Genomic DNA, 25008 nt, shown 5'->3' on the forward strand with positions numbered 1-25008 from the left:
CCAGAACTGATAGACAAACTGGAAGCATTTACATGTCTCCTGTATGCCCCAAAAACGTCGACCACCAAGGTCAATGAGCTCAGGTATCACCTTTTCTGTGCTAAAAAAGGTGAAATTGAAAGTCATCAACTCCCTCCATGCAAGGACTGCTTAACAAAACATGCACAGTGAGCCAACTACGAGGCTGGTATATGAAGAAGATGCTTGGAGAAGGACCCACAAGTGCCAAGCCCTGTTGGCAGAGGATGGAAGATGGAGAGAGAAGAGGAAGCTGAACAGTTGGTGGTGCACTGGATGGAAGGCCAGCCAGCACCCGATGCTGTCCTGGATCTACTGGCCTGTAACTGTCCAAAAAAATGTTCACTCTCAAGATGCATGTGTGTTGCAAGTGGCCTCAGGTGTACTAACATATGTAGACTGGCAGACTGTGAGAACCAGGCATCCACCTCAGAGAGTGTGGAAAGTTCATATGAAGATGTGGAAGACATGGAAGACTTGAAAAATTATTATGATTATTAATAGGTTATGAAAGTATGGAAAACAAAGTATGGAAAGCAATCTTTAATTAAACATATTCATTTTACAACCAAATGGGGCCTAGGTTATGGCTGTGTGGAACCACACATTTGAATTATTGTACTGTAATTCTATATGCTATGACAAAAGCTTAAGATTGTTTTGATTCGATACAACAATATGGAAAATATCATGACATTGATAAAACTCCAGAAATCTCTCCAAATTAGGTTTTTTACCTTTTGAGGGGTGGGGAAACATTTTCTACTGTACTGATGTTAATATGGAATAGATACAAAAAGCGATTACTTATTTGAAGTAATAAAGCTACCACTGGTGCAATGCTATCACATATTTTCTAATTCTAGAGATGTATACCTTGCCAAAAATCACTATGAGCATTATTCCCCTCAGATGGCACCCACCAACCCTACTGGCTCACAGACTGTTAGTATTGTCCAGATGACCAAGGTCACATGAAGAACCAATACGATTGCATCTGCTGTAGACCTATTGTGGCGACAGGCAAATTGCAGTGAGTCCATTTCCTTGTTTAGGCAGGAGTTGATTCTAGCCATAACCACCCTTTCAAAGCACTTCATCACCATAGATGTAAGTACTTTTGGATGATAGTCATTACTGCAGCTCACCCTGCTCTTCTTGGGCACTCATATGATTGTTGCCCTTTTGAAGCCGGTGGGAACTTCCGACCGTAGCAAAGAAAGATTGAAACGTACGATGAAATGTGTCCTTTGAGTCAAATCAAATCTGCAAGGGTTGTGCTGAGCAGTCCACAAGAGTTGCCACAGTTCTGGCGTCAGCATAGCGTGCCCATAACTCACTAATCCTAATCCTATATCTTTGGATTGTGGGAGGAAACCAGAGCACACGGAGGAAACCTACATAATCATGGAGAGAATGTACAAACTTCTTACTGATAAAAGCAGCAATTGATCCCCAATCTGCAAAAGCTGGCCCTGTAAGGGTCAAGCAGGGAGAGGAAGTTCAATGCTCAATGAGAGTTACTTCACAGACAAATGATGTGTTTGACGAGTCTGGGTTTCTTTAACATATGACTCACAGGAGTTCCAAGTGAGAGCTGAGAATATTATTGGGCAGATAATTAAAAGTGTTAATATAGAGAGTGATAGACTGCTGAGAACATTGCTAGTGAATGGGGCATGTTGATGGAAGTTGGATACCTTAACAGAGGTGGGACAGAGTCCTTTCACAGATAAGGTGTTCCCATATTTCATTAATGCGCAATAGACTTTTGTATGAGGTGCAAAATGCCATTAAGGTCACAGTGCATGCTCAGCAGCTCAATAATCCAGTGATTCATCTGCACGAGAGCACCAGTGACTAATATGGCCAGCAGACACCAGCTCTGATCTCAAAATGACTTAATAAAACCAATGTTTGGACACCTTTCAAGTGTACCAATGACTTAGGCTTAAGGTAACACAAAATTTGTGAACGTTGCTGAAGAAAAATTTGGACTAGTCAGCTATAGGCAAAAGGAATTTGATTCTCAGAAGCATATGGTATGCATTTATAAGAGTTAAAGAAGGTAAGAGAATTTCCTGGTAGGATACTGAACAACTCGGTGTACAAAGAAACCTGGAGTACATGTTCTTTATAGGAAGGGTAGTTCTCTTTTGAACAAAAGAGGCAGAGTGAGATTTATTTGAGTCACAGATTTTTGATAATCCAAGATCTGATTCAATCCAAAGAGGTCTATGATTGAGAGGTACTGTATAGACTAGTTGGAAGAATAATGGGGTGAAGGATATTCAGAAGAGTGGTTTTCATTCAGAGTTGGGTGGGTGTTAGAAATGTAACATCTCAAAGGTAGTAGAAATACTCAGGCAGGTTTGGTCGTTGAATCTTTGTTGATTACAGGATGGTGCGGATTGGAGAACATTGGTCGTTTGGGGTAAAAACACTGTGGGAAAAGGTTGAAGGAAGAGGTCAGTGATTGTCTGGCTATATGATTGTTCGGGCCACTAATTGCCAAACATCCTGTCAACGGTATCCACAGCTTAGTATTTGCAGGGGAGAAGAGGTGGTGATTGTGGTGATGAAATCGGTCACTTCCATTCACTCAGTGGTTCTGCTGTGGTTGGCAACCATGGAAGATGTGTCAGTGATCATGATGGAAGTAATGGTGGACGAGTGAGATTTGGTGAAATTGACAGGTTGCTGACTGCAAGGTAGTTGGTAATCAAGAGGTTGGAATACCCAGTAGGGTTTGTGATTGCAGGGGCAGGAGAGGGGTGGTGGAGGCAGAGGGTGGATGGTTTTTATCTATTTATTGAGACACAGCACAGAGTACAGAGTAGGCTCTTGCATCCCTTTGAGCCACACCACCCAGCAATCCCCCAATTTAACCTTAGCCTAATCACAGGACAATTTTACAATGACCAATTATCCTACCGAACAGTACATCTTTGGGGGAAGAAGCCGGTGCACCGCAAGGAATTCCATGCGGTCACGGGGAGAATGTACAAACCCCTCGCAGGTTGGTTATCAAAGATTAACTTTACAGATTATGGGAATCAGATTGTGCAATAGGTGATTACTTGTTTAGTTAAATGATTGCAAAATGGGTGGGAACATTAATTCGAAACCTGAAATACCCAGCTTTACTAAACTGCTTCTAAATATGTAAACCAGGAACCAAAATCCTAGGAGTGAGTTAGTTACTTTTTTCTGTTGCACTCCATTAAAACCATAAATTGGCAGATAGGTGGTAAATACAAACGTAGTTGTTTAACATATTTTCTACATGTAATATTGGCCATATACCTTTTTAAGGACAGCAGCAAGTGACAAACTGCTCTTTTGTGTGTATTGCAACAAAATTTGGAAAGAAGTTTTCAGAAGGTCCCTCTCTGTTTCCTGTTTTCTCTGTATGGTGGATACACAGCAGAATAAATATGAATTTTCCTATAAGTTATTTTATTTAAGAAAACATTTAAAAACAACTTTAAAAACTTTAATTTTAAATTTTTAAATCTAATTTCTTATCCTCTACCAGCTTAAAGTGATACCGATATATGTTTAATGAAACTAAGAAATTTCGATTTCATATCTGAAAATAAATATAACACACAATTGTGACTGAGACAGAGGAAATTATGTAATTCACATGAGATAAAGATGCCTGAGCTGCTAGTTTTCTAGGCAAGTAATTTGTTGAAAAAAAATTACATGACATATTGAGTCATGCGGAATAACCAGAACAGATGAAGTTCAAAGTTTGAAGTAAATTTATTATCAAAGTACATGTATGACACCATATACTACCCTGAGATTCATTTTCTTTCAGGCAGTCACAGTAGAACAAAGAAATAAAATAGAATCAATGAAAAACTACACACAAAGACTGGCAAGCAACCAATGTGTAAAAGAAAACAATCTGTACAAATACAACAATGAGAATAATAATTAGTATTATTCAGTCAATCAATAAATAAGTACATATACACACATAAGTACATCTACTAAGAACATGAGTTGTAGTGTCATTGAAAGTGAATACATAGGTTGTGGAATTGGTTCAGAGTTAGGGGTGTCCTTGGCTGGTGGGGGTCCTTGTAGATGTGCTCCGTGGTGGAGAGGGCTTTCCCTCTGATGAACTGGACTGCATCCATCATTCCTTGTGTGCTTGTCCAATCTCGAGCTTTGGTGATTCCATATCAGACCCTGATGCAACCAGTCAAGATATGCTCCACTGTGCATCTATAGAAAAAGTTTTAGATGACGTGCCAAATCTATACAAACTTCTAAGAAAGTAGAGGAACTATCATGCCTTCTTTGTAACACCACTTATGTGCTGGTCTTAGCACAGATCCTCTGCTATGATAAGCCAAGGAATTTAATGTTACTGACCACCTCCACCTCTGATTCTCTAATGAGGTCTAGCTCATGGACCTCCAGTTTCTTCCTCCTGTAGTCAAATATCAGTTCCTTGGTTTTGCTGTTGTTGAGTGAGAGGTCATTCTTAAAGCATCGTTCAATTAGATTTTCGAACTCCCACTTATATGCTGATTCATTGCCACCTTTGATTTAGCCAAAGAGGAGCTTAGGAGACGATGCCGCCTGATAGCGACTCCTTTGTTTGCATCTTTGGAAACAGCTCTATTTCTGTCTTTGATATCTCTTTTTTCCCTTTCAAGGTTCTTTTGAAGACCCTGACCTGGAGTTAAACACTGACTTCGGTTCTTTGCGGAAATGGGACCCATTCACAGAGCCTCGCGACCGGCCGCTTTTCAATATGCCAAGGATGCGGCCTGGAAGACTAACGTGCCTTCAGTGTGCCGTATTTTCGTGGCCCTGAAGGCGGGCAGGTTCAAAGTTGGTGCCACTAACTGATGTGTCGTGGGAGTACACGGAAGATCATAAGCAGCGAGCTGGCTGCTGGCTGTGTGCCCAGAGACCCGGGTTCTTTGGGCACAGAGCTCGGAAAAAGCAACGCAACAGACTTTTAACACCATAAATCAGCGAGTTGTTTTGTTATGTCTCCCCTCTCGCTGTGAAATGGGGACACCTCTTTTTCCCTTATTAAGGAGGGAGAGTGCCTGTGGTATGTCGAATTACTGGGTGAATAAGTACTCTTTGGGGTACTGCAACTCTGTGTCTTTACTGATGATTTGCAGCTCGGTGGGGGGTGGTGCCGATGCTATTTACGGGTGGGGGAGGGGGAATCATTGCTTTGCTGCTGCTTATGCATGGGGGGGAGTTGTGGTGGGCTTTGGGGTTCTAACATTTAGCTGTCATCCATTGGGGCACTCTATTTTCATGGATGTTTGCAAAGAAAAAGAATTTCAAGATGTATATTATATACATTACTCTGACGTTAAATGTATCTATTGAACCTATTGAAACAACAGTGGGTATCATCAGCAAACTTAAGTATAGCACTGGAGCTGTACTTAGCCTCACGGTCATAAGTATAACGCAAGTAGAGCAGGGGGCTCAGCAAATGGCCTTGTGGTGCACCTGTGCTGATGGTGAATGTGGAGGAGATGTTGCTGGCAATCCGTACTGACTGGAGTCTGAAAATGAGATAATCAAGGACCCAGTTGCACAAAAGGAGGTATTGAGGCCTAGACATTGGAGCTTATTGATTAGTTTCAAGGGGAGTATAGTGTTGAATGCTGAGCAGTAGTCAATAAAGAGCACTCTGACGTATGCATCTTCACTGTCCAGAGCTGAGTGAAGAGCTAATGAATCTGCTGTTGACCTGTTGAGAGGGTCGGCAAACTGGAGCAGTTCCGCATATGAGATGTGAAATGAGGGTGAAGATGTTATTAAATCTCATTGGTTCTAAGAGCAAGGAAAGGTATCATTTCATAAAGCCCTCAAGTGATACCATGGGGAATGAATTAAATACGCTACAAATACATTGCAACCCACTGAGAAATGTGACAATTGAATACTACTAGTTATTTGCAATCGGGAGCAACAGGAATCCTTTTATACTGTCTTAGCAAAACTAAAACTGGGAACAGATAATTGTAGTTTTGCAGATTTGCAGGATTCTCTTATTGGAGGTTGGTTTGTTTGTGGAATACAGGAGGCCATTCTGAAGGAATACCTATCATGCGAGATAAGGTCATATTTAGAAAAGTACATCAGATATACAAGTCTGTTTGGTGAAAGGACAATCAGTAACATTTCAACCAGTGCTGATCTCTCCAAGCAAACCACGAGTCTCATAACAGTGCATTTGAAGCCGCAGGTTGTTAATCTACAAGACTATACAATAACCACACAAGAAGTAGACTCTGAATGCAGTAAACCCTGAATATGCATGGTTCTGCCTGCAGTAGGCTCTGAATATATGGCTTTATCAACCATATATGCTGATTAAATGGAATACATTACCTAAAAAAATGCATCAAACTGATTCAACAGCACCTTTAAGAAGGGAACTGGATATATACGGAACAACAATGAATTATGATGTCTAACCCACCTTTGGTAAAACTATAAATTGGTAGTTTAGATATTTAGAATTGGGTTTGAGATTTTCTGTATTTTTACCACTACTCCCAGTCCAAATCCACTTTTCTCTTGATGTTAAAATTACCTCCATGTACATGTTTCCAGTAAGGTTTATCTGTCTGTCCAATTGAACTGTGTTAATACATCTCCAGATTTCAAACTCAATTTATCCCACGGTCAAAAGAGCATATGTGGCTTTATCAACCATAGTGCTCAGTCATCACAGAACTGACAAAGCTAAGTTTAAAAAAAACCAAGTATTTGCTTGACTTGCATCTTGTTGAATTGGAAAGTTTTGCTTAACAATTAGATTTCAGCGTGTAGAGCCACTTTCATTTCTCACAGTGATTTGAATACACTGTGTGGGTGTCATCTGATGTATTGTCTGAATATCTGTTCTTTCTGGCTGTCTCTACAGTTTTAGTTTCCTGTTCAAAGTAAAACACAAAATCAAACTCATTGTGATTCAGGGGTATAGGCAGCATTGGCAATTCACCTTCTGAATGCATAGGCCCTCTAGAGCATACCCAAAAGCCTGACCCAAAAGTATGTGACGCATATTCATAGTTAAGATGAAATGTTAGGAGTATGAGTATCATGGGATACTTCTGCAGAAAATAAATGTCCAGATTACCCAAAACTTAGAATACATATTGCTTACTTAAGGTGACAAATAGCAAAGATCAAGAGTTCAGTCCATCACTCCTTATCTTCAATGTTCTTCTGACTATTGCTCCATGGTCTGGTGGCACTGCTGACTTAATGTGTGAGACGTGTACACACATTTGCTTTCCTTGGACCTTTATATGGTCAGCAGCACTTGGAATGGACCTTCTCGAAGGGGCTCTGGGCATTTCTTTTGTTGGTAGACTCTCACTAGTACCCAATCTCCCGGCTGGAAGGTATGACACTCTGCAGTGGTCATGACGTTTTGGGCTTCTGATACTTGGTGATAGAAACATCAAGAGTTTGCATTAATGCCACACAACACTGTAACATGTTTTCACTTACAGTATGGATATCTACCTGTTTTACTGAAAAGAGAGGAGGAATGACTGGCCAGAGCATGGGACGTCCCAATACTACCTCATGTGGAGATAGTCTCTTTACACAGTTTGGGATGTTACGCAGTCATGACAGCCAGTGGAAGTGCCTCTGATCACCTTTGCCCACTTTCCTCACACAATTTAGCCAGCTTGTTTTTCAGTCTTTCAACTGCCCCAGTATATTGATGGTGCTAAGGGCAGGTGAGGGTGCTTATGCTGTAAGGCTTTCATTGGTTACTGTCTCACCTTGCCTGTGAAGTGCAGGCTGTAATCACTTGAGATCCTTTCGGGGATTCCAAACCTAGGAATAAATTCTTATAATAAGATTTTAGTGACAGTTATAGCATCATTTCTATGAGCTGGATACGCTTTTATCTACCGAGTAAACAAACATGCAATGACAAATAGAAGCTACAATCGTAATAAAAAGTGGGCATGAACTTCATGTGAATCCTGTACTGGTTCGTACTAGCACTGGTTAACTCTGTTTCGAAAATCTATGCATGTTTTCCAGTTCTCTCCAGCTTTGATTCAAAAAGGTGGGGTTTCTTTGTGGGATTTTTGGGACTTTTAGTAATCATTCTTGATCATACAATCATTTCTTATTGTGCACTTTCAGGCTAGCACCTGCTAACTTTGGTGATTCCATATCAGACCCTGATGCAACCAGTCAAGATATGCTCCACTGTGCATCTATAGAAAAAGTTTTAGATGACGTGCCAAATCTATACAAACTTCTAAGAAAGTAGAGGAACTATCATGCCTTCTTTGTAACACCACTTATGTGCTGGTCTTAGCACAGATCCTCTGCTATGATAAGCCAAGGAATTTAATGTTACTGACCACCTCCACCTCTGATCCAGTGAAAAATGGGAAGGATTGAAAGATAGTGCTACCATGTAGCTATGCTCATCTTGAAACAGATACAATAAATGGCCACAGAAATACTATACCCAAGCTATGCTAAAAAGAAATTATATATTGCTGCTTATAAAACTCCACCAAGGGGATCCAGATGCAGTAAAAGAGTCACTTGATGTCTCTACCTATAACTGCTCTCTGATGTTGCCCCTGGGCAACATCATCAGAAAATACAGTATCAGTCCTGATGTAGGGTTTCAACTCAGTACATTAATAATTCTTACCCCTTCTCCACTGGTGCTGATAGACGCCTTGATTTTCCCCAGCAGATTGTTTGCTGGCACAACATTAGCTTTCATATGTTTGCTGATGACCCAAATCTATCCCTCTGCTTTCATCAAACTATTGGGTGATTTGGATGAGCTGAAATTACTATCAACAGATATCAGAATGGCCTGAAGCATCATCTAATACCAACTTCATCCCTCAGTCGCTGTTGTTATCCTCTTTGACAACTATTTTACATTGATCTAGAGTGTTTACAAACTTGATGTCAGACTTGACTTGGTATTGAGATTTGGAACACTAGTTATTTCTACCAATTATTTCTTTAAATACATACCACACAATCCATGCCTTATGTACTGCTGGGATCTTCATCCGTGGCTTTGTTGACCCTAGATTTTTTTATTTATGATATACCTCCAATATCCTGTCCTTGTTCTTAATACCTCACAAGGGGGGCATCCATTCCACATCTTGATAACCTCCTTCAGCACTGTAAAACTCCAAAGTACAGATAAGCAAAAGAAAACCATCAGTCATTTGGGTAATTGCATAAAGTTTATTTGAAAATGCACTAATGGGAGGGTCCAACAGTGGCTAATGACTGCAGTGTTTTCTTTCCCAGGATTATGGCTCTGACAAATCACACAGTTCTTTGCACTTATCTCTCTAAGGCTGGAAATCCTGATGCATACGACTCACTTTTGATTGTACCCATCCTTCCCCCTTTCCCCGCATGTACTGTATGGGCAGGCCAGGGCAGGAGAGTCAAGGGCACCACAGGATGGCTTTCTGGGTGATTCCAAAAGCCCAGGGAGTCTTGTACACATCACTGTGTACTTCAGTCCAAGAGATCTTTTCAGCCTCAGATGGCACCACACTGAAATTATATAAGTTCATCAATAGAATTTGAAAGAGAATTGGCAGCCGGAAGAAACTGAGGTACCACATACTCATCAGATCAGCTGCTGTTGCACTGGCAGTGGAATTGGCTGCTTATTACCTTCAGATATCTCATCATTTCCATTAGTGTGAGCAGTACACTTAATAACTGCAATACAGAAAGTAATTGAATTGCGGGAGAAGATTAGCAATCAATCTGCATTGTTTTATTGGTGCTCCTGAAGAGTTAAGAAATCCTTGTAGCTTTCACAAGGCCATAGTCAAGAGCCATTCCCGGGGTTGTATATAATGACATATATATACTTTGATAATAAATTTACTTTGAACTTTAGATAGGCTGGTGTCACAGATTTGATAACAGCCCTCAGATCATGGACAAAGTGCCTGGAATCTTTTCCCAGCTTCTACCCTGGCAATATAGGTTATTACATGGGCTCACTGTTGGAATAACAATCCCCTTTAGAGGAATGCTTCCAAAGTGGGCTAAATGCCTTTCTGTGCCTCTGGATTCTGGAGATACCGAGGATTACATGGGAGGGGTCTGCCAAATCCAATCATACTTTTAAAGGAACGAGGCCCACATCATTACTTTCTTTTCTGGTACTTGAGCAAGCCAGTGTTTGGTTGTTTCATGAGGAACAGTCTATGATCCAAGCCTTCCCCAGTCATATTTGTCAACTCAGCCTCCCCTACATTGACAAATGCATTGGCACTGCATAATGCATCCTTGCTGAGCTCTGCAATTTCATCAATTTTGCCTCTAAATTCCACCCTGTCCTTAAATTCACTTGGTCCACCTTCGTCATCTCCCTTTCCTTTCTTGATCTCTTCGGCTCCATCTCTGGAGACAACGACCAACACCTTTTATAAACTTACCAATTCCCACGGTTATCTTGACTATACCTCTTCCCAACCTATCTCCTGTAAAAAATATTATTCCATAGAACCATAGAACCATAGAAACTACAGCACAGAAACAGGCCTTTTGGCCCTTCTTGGCTGTGCCGAACCATTTTCTGCCTAGTTCCACTGACCTGCACATGGACCATATCCCTCCATACACCTCCCATCCATGTATCTGTCCAATTTATTCTTAAATGTTAAAAAAGAACCCGCATTTACCACCTCGTCTGGTAGCTCATTCCATACTCCCACCACTCTCTGTGTGAAGAAGCCCCCCCTAATGTTCCCTTTAAACTTTTCCCCCCTCACCCTTAACCCATGTCCTCTGGTTTTTTTTCTCCCCTTGCCTCAGTGGAAAAAGCCTGCTTGCATTCACTCTATCTATACCCATCATAATTTTATATACCTCTATCAAATCTCCCCTCATTCTTCTACGCTCCAGGGAATAAAGTCCTAACCTATTCAACCTTTCTCTGTAACTGAGTTTCTCAAGTCCTGGCAACATCCTTGTAAACCTTCTCTGCACTCTTTCAACCTTATTTATATCCTTCCTGTAATTTGGTGACCAAAACTGAACACAATACTCCAGATTCGGCCTCACCAATGCCTTATACAACCTTATCATAACATTCCAGCTCTTATACTCAATACTTCGATTAATAAAGGCCAATGTACCAAAAGCTCTCTTTACGACCCTATCTACCTGTGACGACACTTTTAGGGAATTTTGTATCTGTATTCCCAGATCCCTCTGTTCCACTGCACTCCTCAGTGCCTTACCATTAACCCTGTATGTTCTACGTTGGTTTGTCCTTCCAACGTGCAATACCTCACACTTGTCAGTATTAAACTCCATCTGCCATTTTTCAGCCCATTTTTCCAGCTGGTCCAAGTCCCTCTGCAGGCTCTGAAAACCTTCCTCACTGTCTACTACACCTCCAATCTTTGTATCATCAGCAAACTTGCTGATCCAATTTACCACATTATCATCCAGATCATTGATATAGATGACAAATAACAATGGACCCAGCACTGATCCCTGGCACACCACTAGTCACAGGCCTCCACTCAGAGAAGCAATTCTCTACCACCACTCTCTGGCTTCTTCCATCGAGCCAATGTCTAATCCAATTTACCACCTCTCCATGTATACCTAGCGACTGAATTTTCCTAACTAACCTCCCATGCGGGACCTTGTCAAAGGCCTTACTGAAGTCCATGTAGACAATATCCACTGCCTTCCCTTCATCCACTTTCCTGGTAACCTCCTCGAAAAACTCCAATAGATTGGTCAAACATGACCTACCACGCACAAAGCCATGTTGACTCTCCCTAATAAGCCCCTGTCTATCCAAATGTTTGTAGATTCTGTCTCTTAGTACTCCCTCCAATAACTTACCTACTTCTGACGTTAAACTCACAGGCCTATAATTTCCCGGATTACTTTTCGATCCTTTTTTAAACAACGGAACAACATGAGCCACTCTCCAATCCTCCGGCACTTCACCCGTAGACAGCGACATTTTAAATATTTCTGCCAGGGCCCCCGCAATTTCAACACTAGTCTCCTTCAAAGTCCGAGGGAACACTCTGTCAGGTCCCGGGGATTTATCCACTTTAATTTTCCTCAAGACAGCAAGCACCTCCTCCTTTTCAATCTGTACAGTTTCCGTGGTCTCACTACTTGATTCCCTCAATTCCATAGATTTCATGCCAGCTTCCTTAGTAAATACAGATGCAAAAAACCTACTTAAGATCTCTCCCATTTCCTTTGGTTCCGCACAAAGCCGACCACTCTGATCTTCAAGAGGACCAATTTTATCCCTTACAATCCTTTTGCTCTTAATATACTTGTAAAAGCTCTTTGGACTATCCTTCACTTTGACTGCCAAGGCAACCTCATGTCTTCTTTTAGCCCACCTGATTTCTTTCTTAAGTATTTTCTTGCACTTCTTATACTCCTCAAGCACCTGATTTACCCCCTGTTTCCTATACATTTCATACAACTCCCTCTTCTTCTTTATCAGAGTTGCAATATCCCTCGAGAACCAAGGTTCCTTATTCCTATTCAATTTGCCTTTAATCCTGACAGGAACATACAAACTCTGCACTCTCAAAATTTCCCCTTTGAAGGCTTCCCACCTACCAATCACATCTTTGCCAGAGAACAACCTGTCCCAATCGACGCTTTTTAGATCCTTTCTCATTTCTTCAAATTTGGCCTTCTTCCAGTTCAGAACCTCAACCCTAGGACCAAATCTATCCTTGTCCATGATCAAATTGAAACTAATGGTGTTATGATCACTGGAACCAAAGTGCTCCCCTACACAGACTTCTGTCACTTGCCCTAATTCACTTCCTAACAGGAGATCCAATATTGCATCCCCTCTAGTTGGTCCCTCTATATATTGATTTAGAAAACTTTCCTGAACATATTTTACAAACTCTAAACCATCTAGACCCCTAACAGTATGGGAGTCCCAATCAATGTATGGAAAATTAAAATCCCCTACCACCACAACTTTATGTTTCCTGCAGTTGCCTGCTATCTCTCTGCAGATTTGCTCTTCCAAGTCTCGTTGACTATTGGGTGGTCTGTAATACAATCCCACTAATGTGGCCATACCTTTCCTGTTTCTCAGCTCCACCCATAAGGACTCAGTAGACAAGCCCTCTAATCTGTCCTGCCTGAGCACTGCTGTAATATTTTCCCTAACAAGCAATGCTACTCCCCCACCTTTCATTCCTCTGCCTCGATCACATCTGAAACATCGGAACCCTGGAATATTAAGCTGCCAGTCCTGCCCCTCCTGTAGCCAAATTTCACTAATTGCTACAACATCATAATTCCACGTGTCAATCCACGCCCTCAACTCATCCGCCTTCCCCGCAATACTCCTAGCATTGAAATATATACACCTCAGAAGATTTTTACCACCACTCACAACCTTTCAGTGGATTTGCTTAAACTTTCAACATCATTTATTTTCACCCCAGCCACACTGTCAGCTCTGGCACTCTGGTTCCCATTCCCCTGCAAATCTAGTTTAAAGCCTCCCCAATAGCACTAACAAACCTCCCTGAAAGGATATTGGTCCCCCTGTGGTTCAAGTGTAACCCGTATCTCTTGTACAGGTCCCACCTGCCCCAGAAGAGGTCCCGATGATCCTGAAATCTGAAACCCTGCCCCCTACACCAGTTCCTCAGCCACTTGTTCCTCCTCCAGAGCATCCTATTCCTACCCTCACTGGCACCTAGCACAGGTAGCAATCCTGAGATTACCACCCTTGAGGTCCTGCTTTTCAACTTCCTACCAAGCTCTCTATACTCACTGTCCAGGACCTCTTCACTCTTCCTTGCTATGTCATTGGTACCGATGTGCACCACGACATCTGGCTGGTCACCCTCCCACTTCAGAATGTCATGCAATCGATCAGAGACATCCTTGACCCTGGCACCTGGGAGGCAACAAACCAACCTGGATTCTCTGTCACGACCACAGAACCTTCTATCTGCACCTCTAACTATCGAGTCCCCTATCACTACCGCTCTCCTCTTTTTCCCCTCTCCCTTCTGCACTGCAGAGCCAGACTCAGTGCCAGAGATCCAGCTACTGCTGCTTGTCCCAGGTAAGTCATCCCCCCCAACAGTATCCAATGTAGTATACTTGTTGTTGAGAGGAATGGCCACAGGGGAACCCTGCTCTGCCTGCCCTTTCCTCTTCCCTCGCCTGACAGTGACCCAATTTCCTGTCCTCTGCTCCTTTGGCGTAACTACCTCCCTGTAGCTATGATCTATAATCTCCTCATTCTCCCGAATGATCCGCAGGTCATCCAGCTCCTGCTCCAATTCCCTAACGCGGTTTGTCAGGAGCTGCAGCTGGATGCACTTCTTGCAGGTGTCGTTGTCAGGGACACCGGAGGGCTCCCTGCCTTCCCACATCCTGCAAGAGGAGCATTCCAACATCCTGCCTGGCATTCTCACTGCACTAAACAATCTGAACAAAAAACTTACCCTTCTGTCATTTTCTTCGCTTCCACTGCATCTGTTCTCAGGATGCAGTTCTCCATTCCAAGACATCTGAGATGTCCTCTTTCTTTAAAAATGGGGTTTCCCTGACTCTGCTATTGACGCATTTCCTCCATTTCCTGTACATCTGCACTGCTGTCATAATAGTGATAGAGTCCCTCTTGTTCTTACCTACCATCCCATCAGCCTCCACATCCAACACATTATCCTCCACAACTTCTGCAACTTACCTCTCTCACTTTATCTCCTTGCCTGCCCATCACCTCCCTCTGGCGCTCCTTCCCCCTTTTCTTTCTTCCATGGTCTTCTGTCCTCTCCAACCAGACTCCCCCATTCTCCAGCCCCTGTGCCTCTTTCACCAATCAACTTCTCAGCTCTTTACTTCATTCCTCCCCCTCCCGGTTTCTCTCTTGTGTTCCTCTCTCCCCTCCCCCCACCTTTTAAATCGACTCCTCATCTGTTTTTTCTCCATCCTTCCAAAGGGTTTCGGACCGAAACATCGACTATACTTGTTCCCATAGATGCTGCCTGGCCTGCTGAGTTCCTCCAGCTTTTTGTGCCTGATGCTTGGATTTCCAGTACCTGCAGATTTTCTCGTGTTTGTGATTAAAGTACTCCACCTGTCCTTTTACCTCCTCCCCCACCTCCATTCAGTCCTACCAGGTGAGGCAACACTTCACCTGCGAATCTGCTGGGATTGTCCATTGTGTCCTGTGCTCTCGATGCGGCCTCCTCTACATTGCTGAGACACGTCTGTTTTGTCGGGTACATCCACCACCAGGAGGACTTTCCGGTGACCAAACATTTTAATTCCGATATTTAATTCCAATTCCTATCTGTGTCCCGACATGTCGATGCATGGCCTCCTCTTGTGCCAAGAAGAAGCCATCCTCAGGGTAGAGGAGCAACACCTTATATTCCGTCTGGGTAGCCTCCAACCGGATGGTACGTGTGTCTGAAGGAGTTCCATCGGATTGAGAATAGTTAACCTCTGATAGTTTACGCAGGAGACGATAACCATGCGTCCCAATTCCCGTGTGCGATTCGATGGTGCAATATCCATGGTAACGCGCGGGCTCACATCCGGCAGCGTCTTTTAAAAAACGGTTCAGTACCGGGTGGCTGTTTTACAGCAGCATCACCTTCAGAACCCACTCAGAGGGCAGAAACAAGACTCACTGTTACGCCGCTTTCTCCCACGGGTGGTCCGGACCCTCAGCAGAATACTGAGCGGGACAGTGGGCGGTCGTGTTCCGCTCAGGCGTCATATGTGGCTATTTCCCCACTATTATTTCCACCACCAGACCTCTGGTCGTCTTCGAACGGAGTCTTCCAATAAAGCACAAACAATTGGGTGCACTGTCTCAGGCTCCTCCAGTTCTACCCCTTCTGGAGAGCATATTGCCAGACACCCCAAATTACAAAGAATATCCTGGACCAATAAATTAATCGGCGATTCTGGTGCTGTTAGAAACTGATGGTCCCCTTCATGTCCAAAATGCTGATAATTGACATTATGGGAAAGGGCAAGAGAAACTGGTTGTCCCGCGATTATTGATACTTCACTTATGGCTCGGATTGTAGAAAATAGTCGCCCCAGTATCAATCAAAAAGTCCATTTACATGCTCCAAAATCTTTACTACGGGCAGGATTTGAACGTGGCAGCTCTGCTGTGGAGGCTGGGTATGTTGTCCAAATGGGTTATTTACAATAAACGGTGTAGTTCGCTGTGCAGGTGGCAGCGGAGGCGGGAGCCGACTGTTTTCAAAGTTGCCTGGGCGCCAAAGGCATCTTTGAACCCAATGGCCCGGCCGCCCGCAAAGAAAACACAACCCTTGTGAGCATCTCCTTCCCATCCCGCTACCGCATCCATCGCCCAAATCTGCGAGGTAGCCCTTGAGGATAGGAGTATTTTATTCTCATTTCCTTCAATAATTTTAATATTTTGATATTGTTTCTGCCTCTGACATTGTTGTAAAACATTCACTACTTTGTTTAACTTTTCCTCCTCCCGTCCCGCACAAGTTTCAGTGAACTTTTAACCCGGGCTCTCTCACAATAACATTTACCAAGACGAGCGTCCTCGCACCATGCACATGTTCCATGAATGTATCAACATCTTCGTCTATTTTTCTGCACAACATTGTGTACCTTATGCCAATCTACGATGTGAGGGAAACATTTCCTCAGTGGTTTTAGTAGATTAGGCCACAGTTGAGTTCAAATCAACATTTTGAGTCTGTCTTGGATATTCAATGTGGTCTCTTGATTCCACTGACAGCCAGGCGTCCATTACCGCATACTGTACATACATATCATCAGCATTTGACTTATGACATTAACGGAGGATTTCTGTCTTTTGGATAAATCTTTCTACATCCTCCTTAGGATCGGGATTCGACTCAATTATAGCCAGTAATTCAGAGCTAAACCATGGTCTGTAAACTTCATGGTCCTGGAAATACGCACATGGGGTACAGACCCGCACTAGAATCATAAGATCTAGTACGTTCTGCCACTGGACCTTCATTTAATGAACCAATTCACCACCCCCCGCCCCCCAGCACCCCGCTATTGTTCTCTACCTTTCGAAGTGGTGGGCAAAATCTCAGTCAGCACAAGCTGGCGCTGACGGTCAATGATAATCGGATCGGGAGGCGGCGCCTGGTGTGGGCTCTGTGGTAATGGTAACTGGGGCCACAGAGGATTATAGTCATCCAATTCGTCTTCAGATTCTGTTAGTTTGTTTAATTTGTTTTGTTTCCTTAACGCACACACTATCACCTTTGTCTACTCTTTCTGTAGTTTTCCGTCTCTAACTTTTGTTCATTTTCTCTACATACGGGATTCATCTAACCGTTTCTGCATTTCACATCTACATTAAACAAGCACAGACCATCCTACAGTCTTTTCCCATTTTCCTTTCTTTCACACCCGTCTGTAGACTCTCATATGGTCCATTCCACACACTTCAACAGACTTTCTGGTAAGAACATGCACGCTACCAAAGCGCCTAAGTGTTCGGGGACAGGAGACTTTCACACTACCATTCAGGCACACACAATCAGGGCGCGCACGCACACAGACAGACACACAATTTGGAATTCCTTTTTTAACAACTCTCTTACTGAATTTTCCTATGTGCGGGCTCCAACCTGGACCACGGCAGTTCCGTTTTTTTTAACTTTGCAACTTTTTCATGTCGGCGACTAAGGTAGCTACCTTGACAGCTCCGTACAGGAAGAATTTCGATGATACTTTGAAGTCAGTTGTTGGGTATGTTTCACATCCTTCTGTTATATTGTCTGTCTTTGGCAATCCTCTATTATGTCACTTTTCCATGGATTGTCACCTTGTCGTGGTGGAGAAGCTTGTGCGGTCCTGAGATCCCGAGAGCGATGCCGTCTGGAGCTATGCTCCTGGTAGGGTCACCCATGGCGGTAAGGTCGAGGGTGAGGTCCCTGACAAAGAGCAATCCAACCAAGACCTCAACCGTGGAAGAGGCGGACGAAGTTACTTCGAATTCAACAGCTGTGAAGGCGGATGAAGGCTGCAACAAATCCATCAGCCCCAATCATCGTGGTTTCCATGCCATTGGAATCAGTTGGTTGATTTGTGAAGTATCGTGTGCTTCTTGGAGTGCAACATCAAGTACACATTAAACAAATACACGCACAGGCGTCTTCACTCAGGAACGAAGACCAGCATCCTCGACCTCGACGGATAGCCACGACCACGATCATGTCAAGGGAAGCTATGTACTGTATAGGAAGACCTTTCTGGAAAAATCTCATTACAGTGGCCTCACTCATTTGTCTTGAGTACATACTGCACTGCCGCAGCAGAGGTGTCTTCAGCAGTCTCACTTCAAAGGCTTGGCTTGACTACAACTGCTCCAGGCTATCTTTTGCCTTCCTGTAATTTACACACTTTATTGTGGCAACGCTCCTTGTAGATGTGCTCAGTATTGGGAAGGGCTTTACCTCTGATGGACTAGGCTGTGTCCACCACTTCAGTACCAGGCCATGATGCAAGCCACCATGCACCTATAGAAGTTTCTCAAAGTTTTGGTAGACATGGTGTATTTGAGCAAACTTCAAAGAGAGGAGAGGCATTGTGCTTTCTTTGTGATGGAAATTATGTGCTGCTACCAGGACGGTAGGAAATTTAAATTGACTGACCCCCTCCACCTCTAATCCCTATTGAGAACATGGCTGACACTCATTGTTCTCCCTGTAGTCAATAATCAGCTCTTTGGTTTTGCTGATGTTGAGTGAGAGGTTGTTGTTGTGGTGGCACCATTCAACCAGATTTTCAATCTTCTTCCTATGTGTTGATTTGTCACTCCTTTGATTGTTTTACTGATCCATTAGTTTTTTTTAGGCATCCGTTAGTCTCCTGAGACCATGGATTTGCACCTTGGAAGGTTTCCAGGGCGCAGGCCTGGGCAAGGTTGTATGGAAGACCGGCAGTTGCCCATGCTGCAAGTCTCCCCTCTCCATGCCACCGATGTTGTCCAAGGGAAGGGCACTAGGGCTGATACAGCTTGGCACTGGTGCTGTCGCAGAGCAATATGTGGTTAAGTGCCTTGCTCAAGGACACAACATGCTGCCTCAGCTGAGGCTCGAACTAACAACCTTCAGATCACAAGACCGATGCCTTAACCACTTGATCACGTGTCAACACGATTAACACGTCCAACACGTCCATTAATTATACCCTCTTGATAAATATCAATCAGGGGTCCTTCCTGCAGTTAATGCAGCCATTTCAATTACTTATCATGGAAGCTTTGCAATGTACCCTGCTTATAGAATGATAGGATCTATCATTCTCTGATAGAGCCATTTGTAAGACAATATGTTACAGATCATAATACCCACTGTGTTAAAATGAGTTCTCAGCACACACTTTTGATATATTCACCAAGTATCGAAAATCTGTTTCCTTTGGTTATTAGCCTCCCTATAAGTATAAAACAGTGATGGAGTTGTACAGCACAGAAATGTGCCCTCGAACCCAGCATCCATACTGACCCTTTTAGCCACCCACACTAATCCCACTTGTGCACATTAGGACTATATCCTTCTATGTCTTACCTGCTTAAATGTCTGTCCTAATGCCTTGGAGCAAAGTGCTCTTGGGTTCTTACAATGTGATTCTTAATATTCTACGATGTCAGGTCAGCTGGGCTGGGCAACTATATCAAAAGGGGGCTTGGTCCACCTTTGTTCATGTGACCCAGGAAAGCTGTTGACAGCAGGCAAATGCTTGGAAAATCAGCTGCTGATGGGCACACACTCAAATTAATAATTACAGGTTTGACTAGTGTATGATATGTAATGTATAGATGCTTGCTGCCCCCTTATTCTTACCTCAAATCTATTTTTGATCCAGACTTTTGAACTCCCCTCCAGCTACAAGTAGAATTCATGGGCAATGTACTATGTTAGTTCTGTATCTTTATCTACAACATCCACACCACTGCTGCAAAACATTGTGCTAAACTATTAACAAGTCATGTAGTGAATGGAAATGAGAAAAAATTGGCCAAGTTACCACATGGTTGTTCACATTAATAATATGCATGTAAATTTGCATCTCTGCCCATGCAAATCAACCAACCTTACTGCTGATTGCATCTATGGAAAAGAGTGCAGTCGATGTTTCGGGCTGAGACCCCTCATCAGGACTGGAGAAAAAAAGATGAGGAGTCAGGGTTAGAAGGTGAGGGGAGGGGAAGAAGAAACACAAGGTGATAGGAGAAACTGAGGGTGGGGTGGGAAGGAGGAGTGAAGTGAAGAGCTGGGAAGTTGATTGGTGAAAGAGATCCAGGGCTGGAGAAGGGGGAATCTGATAGGAGAGGACAGAAGGCCATGGAAGAAGGCAAAGAGGAGGAGCACCAGACGGAGGTGATGGGCAAGTAAGGAGATAAGGTGAGAGAGGGATATGGGAGTGGGGAATGGTGAAGGAGAGGTGGGGGGGAACATTACTGGAAGTTTGAGAAATTGATGTTCATGCCACTAGGTTGGAGGCTACCCAAATGAGATATAAGGCGTTGCTCCTCCAACCTGAGTGAGGCCTCATCGTAGCAGTAGAGGAGGCCATGGATGGACATGTCGGAATGGGAAGTGGAACTAAAATGGGTGGCCACTGGGAGATCCCACTTTTTTCTGGCAGATGGAGCGTAGGTGCTTGGCGAAGCGGTTTCCAAATCTACATTGGATCCCACCGATATACAGGAGGCCCTACTGCAAGCACCAGATACAGTCGATGACCCCAACGGGCTCACAGGTAAAGTGTTGCTTCACCTGGAAGGACTGTTTGGGGCCCTGAATGGTAGTGAGGGAGGAGGGAGCCGAGTAGGGAGTGATCCCTGTGGAAAGCAGAAAAAGGGGGTGGGGGGGTGGCGAGGGAAAGATATGCTTTGTGGTGGGATCCAGTTGGAAATGGCAGAAGTTACGGGGAATTATGTGCTGGATGCAAAGGCTAGTGGGGTGGTAGGTGAGGTCACTTCTTCAGCGGTTGAACAGGGCACGACTGCGCAAGCGCGTGAAAGTCGGACCGTGAGGCAGCACGAGAGTTAAAAAGTGAGTAGATTAACAGAGTGGGCGATGTTGTAGAGGGAGACAGAGTAGGAAGGCTTTGGCTCGAGAGGCTTCGGCGAGCAGAGGCTGAGGACGAGTTTCACTCCCAGTGAGGTAAGGCTGGGTAAGTTCCTTTAATTAATTTAATTACCTTAAGAGTAGGTAATGGAGGCAGCAGTTAGGGTAGTTGAGTGCTCCATTTGCAGTATGTGAGAAGTTATGGCAAGCACAATTGTCCCTGATGACTACACCTGTAAAGGGTGCATCCAGCTGCAGCTCCTGACAAACCGAGTTAGGGAACTGGAGCTGGAGCTGGAGAAACTTCGGATCATTTGGGAGGCAGAGGCAGAAATAAACAGGAGTTACAGAGAGATAGTCACCCCTAAGAGTCAGGAGACAGGTAGCTGGGTGACTGTCAGGAGAGGGAAGGGGAATAGACAGAATGAGCAGAGCACCCCTGTGGCCGTTCCTACCAATAATAAGTATATCATTTTGGATACTGTTGATGGGGACGACCTACAAGGGACAAGATGCAGTGGTTGTGTCTCTGGCACCGAGATGGGACCCTCAACTCAGAAGGGAAGGAGGGAAAAGAGGAGAGCAGTAGTGATAGGGGATTCGATAGTTAGGGGGACAGATAAGAGGTTCTGTGGAAGAGATTGAGAATCCCGGATGGTCTGTTGCCTCCCTGGTGCCAAGGTCCGCAATATCTCTGATCGACTTCTCAGTATTCTCAAGGGGGAGGGTGAGCAGCCAAATATCATGGTCCATGTAGGGACCAATGACGTGGGTAGGAAGAGTGAGGAGGTACTGAAAGGTGAGTTCAGGGAGTTAGGCGCCAAGTTAAAGGACAGGACCTCCAGGATAGCAATCTCAGGATTGTTACCAGTGCCACATGCAGGTGGGTTTAGAAATAGTAAGATAGCGCAGATCAACACGTGGCTGAAGACATGGTGTAGGAGGGAGGGCTTCAGATTTATAGATAATTGGGCAGTTTTCCAGGGAAGGTGGGACCTGTTCTGGCGGGACGGTTTACATCTGAACTGGAGGGGGACGAATATTCTTGCAGGTAGGTTTGCTAGAGAGGCTCCAGTGGATTTAAACTAGATACAAGGGGGGAGGGGAACCAGAGTGTAGGAACAGATGTAGGGGAGAAGGAAGAAAAAGGAGATAGTAAAGTTGTTTGCATTGTTAGTGGTAAACAGAGAGTAAGAGGTGGAAAAATTCTTAAATGCATTTATTTTAATGCTAGGAGCATTGTAAGAAAGGTGGATGAGCTTAGAGTATGGATTGATACCTGGAAGTATGATGTGGTAGCTATTAGTGAAATATGGTTGCAGGAGGGGTGTGATTGGCAACTAAATATTCCAGGATTTCGTTGCTTCAGATGTGATAGAATCGGAGGGACAAGAGGAGGAGGTGTTGCATTGCTTGTCAGAGAAAATATTACAGCTGTGCTCTGGCAGGATAGATTAGAAGGCTCTTCTAGGGGGGCTGTTTGGGTGCAATTGAGGAATGGGAAAGGTGTAGTAACACTTATAGGGGTGTATTATAGACCACCTAATGGGGAGCGAAAAGTGGAGGAGCAAATTTGTAAGGAGATAGAAGATATTAGTAGTAAGCACAAGGTTGTGATTGTGGGAGATTTTAATTTTCCACAAATAGACTGGGAAGCCCATACTGTAAAAGGGCTGGATGGTGTGGAGTTTGTAAAATGTATGCAGGATAGTTTTTTGCAATACCTAGAGGTACTAACTAGAGAAGGGGCAGTGTTGGATCTCCTGTTGGGGAATGAGAGAGGTCAGGTGATGGAGGTATGTGTTGGGGAGCACTTTGGGTCCAGTGATCACAATACCATTAGATTCAATATAATTATGGAGAAGGATAGGTCTGGAGCCAGGGTTGAGATTTTTGATTGTGGAAAGACTAACTTTGAGGAGATATGAAAGGATTTAGAAGGAGTGGATTGGGATAAATTGTTTTATGGGAAGGATGTAATCGAGAAATGGAGGTCATTTAAAGGTGAAATTTTGAGGGTAAGAATCTTTATGTTCCTGTTAGGTTGAAAGGAAAGATTAAAAGTTTGAGAGAGCCATGTTTTTCAAGGAATATTGGAAATTTAGTTCGGAAAAAGAGAGATATCTACAATAAATATAGGCGGCATGGAGTAAATGAGGTGCTCGAAGAATATAAAGAATGTAAAAAGAATCTTAAGAACGAAATTAGAAAAGCTATAAGAAGATATGAGGTTGCTTTGGCAAGTAAGGTGAAAATAAATCCAAAGGGTTTCTACAGTTATATTAATAGCAAAAGGATAGTGAGGGATAAAATTGGTCCCTTAGAGAATCAGAGTGGACAGCTATGTGTGGAACCAAAAGAGATGGGGGAGATTTTGAACAATTTCTTTTATTCAGTATTCTCTAAGGAGAAGGATATTGAATTGTGTAAGATAAGGGAAACAGGTAGGGAAGTTATGGAAACTACGATGATTAAAGAAGAGGAAGTATTTTAAGGAATATAAAAGTCTCCGGGTCCTGACAGGATATTCCCTAGGACCTTGAGGGAAGTTAGTGTAGAAATAGCAGAGGCTCTGACAGAAATATTTCAAATGTCATTAGAAACGGGGATGGAGCTGGAGGATTGGCCTTTTGCTCATGTTGTTCCATTGTTTAAAAAGGGTTCTAAGAGTAAATCTAGCAACTATCGGCCTCAGTGGTGGGTAAATTAATGGAAAGTATTCCTAGAGATGGTACATATAATTATCTGGATAGACGGGGTCTGATTAGGAACAGTCAACATGGATTTGTGCGTGGGAGGTCATGTTTGACAAATCTTACTGAATTTTTTGAAGAGGTTGCTAGGTAAGTTGACGAGGGTAAAGCGGTAGATGCTGTCTATATGGACTTCAGTAAGGCCTTTGACAAGGTTCCACACAGAAGGTTAGGAAGGTTCAATCGTTAGGTATTAATATTGAAGTAGTAAAATGGATTCAGCAGTGGCTGGATGGGAGACACCAGGGAGTAGTGATGGATAACTGTTTGTCAGATTGGAGGCCGGTGACTAGTGGTGTGCCTCAGGGATCTGTACTGGGTCCAATGTTGTTTGTCATATACATTAATGATCTGGATGATGGGGTGGTAAATCGGATGAGTAAGTATGCAGATGATACTAAGATAGGTGGCGTTGTGGACAATGAAGTAGGTTTTCAAAGCTTGCAGAGAGATTTAGGCCAGTTAGAAGAGTGGGCTGAAAGATGGCAAATGTAGTTTAATGTTGATAAATGTGAGGTGCTACATTTTGATGGGACTAATCAAAATAAGACATACATGGTAAATGGTAGGGCATTGAAGAATGCAGTAGATCAGAGGGATCTGGGAATAATGGTGCATAGTTCCCTAAAGGTGGAATCTCATGTGGATAGGATGGTGAAGAAAGCTTTTGATATGCTGGCCTTTATAAAGCAGAGCATTGAGTATAGGAGTTGAGATGTAACGTTGAAATTATATAAGGCATTGGTAAGGCCAAATTTGGAGTATTGTGTACAGTTCTGGTCACTGAATTATAGGAAAGATGTCAACAAAATAGAGAGAGTACAGAGAAGATTTACTAGAATGTTACCTGAGTTTCAGCACCTAAGTTACAGAGAAAGGTTGAACAAGTTGGGTCTTTATTCTTTGGAGTGTAGAAGATTGAGGGGGCACTTGATAGAGGTATTTAAAATTATGAGGTGGATAGATAGAGTTGACATGGATAGGCTTTTTCCATTGAGAGTAGGGGAGATTGAAACAAGAGGACATGAGTTGAGAGTTAGGGGGCAAAAGTTTAAGGGTAACACGAGGGGGAACTTCTTTACTCAGAGAGTGGT

General features: G+C 43.4%; 1 long non-coding RNA gene across 1 annotated transcript in view; it reads left to right on the forward strand.

The window, feature by feature from the left end:
- The window catches only part of LOC134358032 (uncharacterized), a 152512-nt gene extending 147342 nt beyond the window's left edge, over positions 1-5170 (forward strand). The window contains exon 5 of the long non-coding RNA XR_010020778.1: positions 4698-5170. This is a non-coding gene — a long non-coding RNA (uncharacterized LOC134358032). The remainder of the gene's footprint in view (positions 1-4697) is intronic.
- Positions 5171-25008: the final 19838 nt, after the last annotated feature.

The sequence above is a fragment of the Mobula hypostoma genome, chromosome 17 (assembly GCF_963921235.1).
Source record: "Mobula hypostoma chromosome 17, sMobHyp1.1, whole genome shotgun sequence".
Taxonomy (NCBI): Eukaryota; Metazoa; Chordata; class Chondrichthyes; order Myliobatiformes; family Myliobatidae; genus Mobula; species Mobula hypostoma.